This window comes from Euprymna scolopes, chromosome 7, assembly GCF_053919585.1.
Source record: "Euprymna scolopes isolate OS-2025 chromosome 7, ASM5391958v1, whole genome shotgun sequence".
Lineage (NCBI taxonomy): Eukaryota > Metazoa > Mollusca > Cephalopoda > Sepiida > Sepiolidae > Euprymna > Euprymna scolopes.
Genome location: NC_136488.1, coordinates 107323763 through 107329126, shown reverse-complemented (window position 1 = coordinate 107329126; position 5364 = coordinate 107323763).

Below are 5364 nucleotides of genomic sequence, written 5' to 3'. Positions count from 1 at the left end.
AAAATTAACCTGCATGCGCATAATCAAATATAAACAATTTACATGTAAAACGAGGAAAAAAAAAGCCAAAAGGAACCTCCCAAACTAAAAACCTCGAACTATTATCTAAACTAAAATGTAAATTAATTCCAAATTAAGCCGACTTCACAAATTGATAAAAGTAAAATATTGTATTTGAATTAAGGTGAAGCTCGAATGATTCAAACTCGAGACAGATAATGCCAAACAGCATCCCCTATAAATATGGGAGGGGAGATTATCTTCAAAGAGCATCCTAAATTGATAATTAAGCACCGGACTTGTACTAAGTAGATATTAATATGTCCCTCGTACCCATTCCATTTTTTTTTTTTGTTTTTTTTTTTTTTAATGGAGAGTAGATAATGCGGTGGATGTGTTATCGGCAGCTCCAGTAACTCTCGCTTCTCCTTTTTTTGTCCCTCAGTCCTCATTCAAATGAGTGATTTTTCTGACAAAGGGTCAAGAAAAAGCTGCTTCCAGGTCGGTAGTACTTTGTGAACAGTAGTATGAGATGTCAAAAATTTTTCTGTCTCTATATTTATCCTTGTGGCCATGTCACTAGTAAGGGTGCTGGAGGTAAACGTTTGTCTGGGCTGACATTATCCACCTGACAGTCAGGAACCCGAACCTTGGATTAACCACTAAGGAGGCTGTCCTATCAGCAGGTGCAAAGTACTGGGGCTGCTGTATTGCCATTTGGTGAATGGATTCTGGACCTTGCAGTAGTCTCTGGTGGGGCCTTTCGATGCCATACTAATGGGTAATTGTTACGGCTTTCCCTTTTCATGTGCTACAAAAAAAAAAAAAAATTCCTATCCTTTTCTCTCTGTCGTTCTCTCTCATTCTTGCTCAAACCAAGTATGCTGACCTGTTCCACAAACCCCAAAACCTCAACATGAAACATCTCAAAAACAAAAACTCAAATAAACCTAGAACCCCATCTTCCAACGTAGACCCCTACTACCTTGTCTCCTTCTGCAACATCAGGGGTCTAGGTTCCAACCTTCCAGAGGTTGAAACCCAATTACAGGAGACGAAACCGGACATATTCTTTCTAAGCGAAACTGGAATACGGCCGACCACTTCCCTAGATGAATACATAATTAACAGATACTCTAACTTAACATCTAAATCTGACCCCCAAGATCGCCATGGGCATGGAATATGTGCCTACATTAAAGATGACTTCCCGTGTGGCAGGGATATCTGTAGAGAAGATCCTAATTTACCTTATATGTGCTTCCTGGTTGCACTAGCTTACACCACTGCATTTGTATTTGCCCTCTATCGCCCCCACAACAGCGGAGTTACTATCTTTAAGAGTATATCTGAGAAAATAAACCACATCCTGTCTGCATATCCCTCAGCTAACATTCACATTTGTGGTGACTTCAATGTCCATAACGTGGAATGGCTGACCCACTCAAATAAGACAGATGACGAGGGGAGGTTCTGTCATGACTTTGCCATTGCCTATGACCTCACTCAGATTGCTTGCGAGCCCACCCGAGTGCCAGATACTACCGGTCAGTTTGCAAGCCTTCTAGACCTTTTTCTCTCAACCTCCCCGAGCTATGTTCATGCACTGTTCTTTCTCCTCTAGGATTCTCCGACCACTCCGTTGTATCAGTTAAGATAAAAATGAAATGTAATAAGTCCCCAGAATCCTTACGCACCGTAAGTTTATTATTTAAATTCTTTCCTAAAGCTGTACTTTTCAACTGCACATTTCCTTTTCAGTTTTTTCCGCTTTTCACCTTGTACGTTATATATGCCATTACTTTTACGTTATGTCTATTAATATTTTATTTCCATCATATTTGTTTGAAACGCGTATTCAATTGTTAACATTAATACCTCTAAAACCGATACACATGTAAAGAAATATGTCGCGCCGCCAACTGGAACACTTTTCACTAAGTGACCCCCCCCCTCCCTCTAAATCAGCCCACACCGTCTCCCTAATTAGATAGCATCTTGGTACCACAAGTGCCATTTGACCGTATGAGGCCAAGTGAAACAAACGACCACCATGCTTTTTAGCCTCGAGTATCCAAGAAAAAAAACCCAAAGCTAAGTAAAAATTCCTAACTGTTCGCATATAATTTAAAGCTAATATTCTTTCCATTTTCAGGCATATTGTAACCGATAACTTTTCTTCACTTAAATAGACTATTTCGCCGCTTACAATGCCATGTCACTTAATTAATAAGTCAATGCTATAGTAAAGACAAACTCGGTAAAAAAAGAAATTATGCTAAGTTATTTAGAGGACATGAAAACTTTATTTAAGTACGATACTTAATATAATCAGCCATCGAAAAAAAAAATAAAAATTTTTTTTTTTTTTTTTTTTTTTTTTAAGAAAAAAAAATAAAAAGTTATAAACATCAGTGACCCCCCCCTTGCTTGTACACGTCCATTTCCTTTCCGGATCCCTGCTCCGAACTTATGCTCGTGATCCATCATCTCATCTGAAGATGAGGGGCTCTTATGCCTTACACAACAATTTATCAGTCTGTACTATTGTCTATAAACTGATATCATCAAAAATTAGATAAGCTGTTTTTAAATTTCCCCTCTTGACAAAATTGCAAACCGGAATGCAAACGGATTTTCCTTTGCGTTAGAGGATTGAACTTAATATGTACAATACGTGCGTACTAAACTAAACCACCTTTGTTACCTATATACAATCGCCTATACTGAATCCTCATCGGCTCAAAGCTCTCTGTATCCCCAGACTCTTAATTTCTCAAATCTTATATCACCAAGACATCCTTCTTAATTGATACAAGAATCCTCCTGAGCAGTTCAACATCCAGTGATCATATATCCAATCCTCATGAAACTGCTTATATCACCCTGAATATTACCTTAAATCTTTATTCTATCCCTAAGCAAAGTAGAACACCTAATAACACTCTAGTCAACTACTTTTAAAATTAGATAAACCCAGTTTCAATATTAGAAGTACATCGTCCCTCACCTTGACTACGGACTTTTGCAATAAGTCATGAAACTATTGTACCTAAAATTCCTCTCCAAACTACAAAATACTGCTGCTTGTATACTAAGCAAGTACCTCCTATAGATACTTTACCTCCAAGATGACTGCCTTGTCTGTTTTGCATGACAAACCTTATTATTTTTTACTTAAATTCTCTTTCTCCTGATAACTAACAAATCAAATCTGCTCTACTTCCTAAGTTGACACTAAACAAATCCGTCTCACGTAACTTAGATGGGTCCTTGCTCTCCGCCCTTGACCTTAACAAACTCGCAAATCGATACCCATTAACACCTAAAATTTCCTAGGCATGCTCCCGATTATAACTCCCAACCCATAACCAAGCTTCTAAGTAAATACTTACTAGCCTTAGTCCAATACATTGACTTAAAGTAATCTATAATGAACAGTAACCGTTAATATCTCTTTATTAAGAGATAGTATTGCAATAATTATTACACAAACTAAACCGGTACTCATTGAAATAAAAACTTCCGGATATTAAGAGAAAGGCGAAGTCATTCTCCTTAGTTGTAGTCTAAAGGCAACTTACTCAAATTGTCTAAAATTCCATGCATTCGTATACAATACTACTTATCCATCCATCTATACTTTTACTATACTTACAGAATATGCAATAACCTATATCTATCAGGTATAACTGTACTCCATATCAAATGTTCTCTTGTCTCTATACTGAGCATATCTAATCTTTCAGTCTTACTAAATGTCCGGTTTGGGCACCAAATCAGAATTTCTAATAGAAAGTAGATCATACTCTAGCACTTTATCCTAATTCCTAAACCTACTAAACCATATCTAACCATACATTCCTAAACCTACTAAACCATATCTAACCATACATTGCTAAACTTACAAAACTATATCTAACCATACATCAACTCGACTCTCTCGATCCAATACTGTAGCAAATTTAACTGCTTCCACTGCATGAATTTTTACGTATGCCCTCTCTCAGTATAAATGAAAATGGACAGCATAATAATGCCCTTTTTAAACCACACTTGAGGAGTGGAAATCTTCTGTAGAAGCTAACCTAAATGCCTGATTTTTCCAGGAGATAAATAACCAATAAATATTAACTACCCATGCGGGGTCGCAGAAATACCTGGATTAGGACCCAGGCGCGGGGCGAACCCCCTCGGAGCTGATGGACCCGTAGGTCTTCCCAGGCCATCCGTCTAGGAGAAGGAAAACTCTGAAACTAAACCTAGGGGAGGGAGGTCTCTTCAGTCCTGGACGACAACCTTCCTAGAGCTGGTGACTCAAACAAATCACCGGTTGGCAAACCTAAACTGCTTAAGGAGGAGATAGACTCTGTCTATCGCTCGGCTTTCATACTCCTTCTTTGCCTATTGGCCAGGCGTAGAGGTACTATCACAGGGACTCGCTTGAATCACCCAGTGGTTGACCTTGTTTCCTGACTAGGGTAATGAACGCCGCTTTTCCCCACTCCTGCCACATCCCATCCCCCTAAACTGGACACAGTGGGGTGCTTCAGTGCCATATATGTCAGTGCAGTTGGACTGGGCTGACTTTGCCTAATGGATTGAGGGTACCGGATTGACAGTTCCTGGCTGCTGTTTCCGACTGATAGTACAGGAGCCCTAACTCTTTGGTAGCGCTTAGAGCGGCTGCTCCATCAACAGTTGTAAAATATCGGGATGTTTGTAGTGCCATGTCGCGCATGGAAAGGGACCCTGCACTCATCCCCGGTGGGCTTTCCTGAGGCCACAATCCTGTGGGTGAGGACAGCTGATGGTCTACTTGTATTGCATGTCTGGTATTCTGCACAACTACTTGTCCAGCACCCCCTCACTCATCCACCCTAACTGAAACTTTTAAATAAAATAAAATGAAATGACAGCTCAAGAAAAAGTTACGTTTAAACCAGGACCAAACTCAAAGAAAACCAACCTGCCTCCTCCCTTGAGGCTTGCATTTACTAATATCCGCGGGCTTAGAACTAACTTAGATGATGTTGAGTCATTTCTCCTTGTAAACACCCCGGATATCTTAGCATTAAGTGAAACTAACCTTCACTCCTCCATACCCTCTAACCACTTTAACATGCCTGGTTATCTCCCACTCTACCGTAAGGACTCGGACAGACATATGCATGGACTTGGAGTCTATATTCGAAACACCCTCCCCCTAACTAGAGAAATAAAACTAGAATCAGAGGGCCAGGCCTTTATGTGCTTCAGACTAAATATGCAACACAATATTAGCTACTTATATTTTCTCTACCGCTCTCCCTCAAACCAAGACTGTACCCTAATAAACAAAGTCTCAGACAGCATAGATATAGC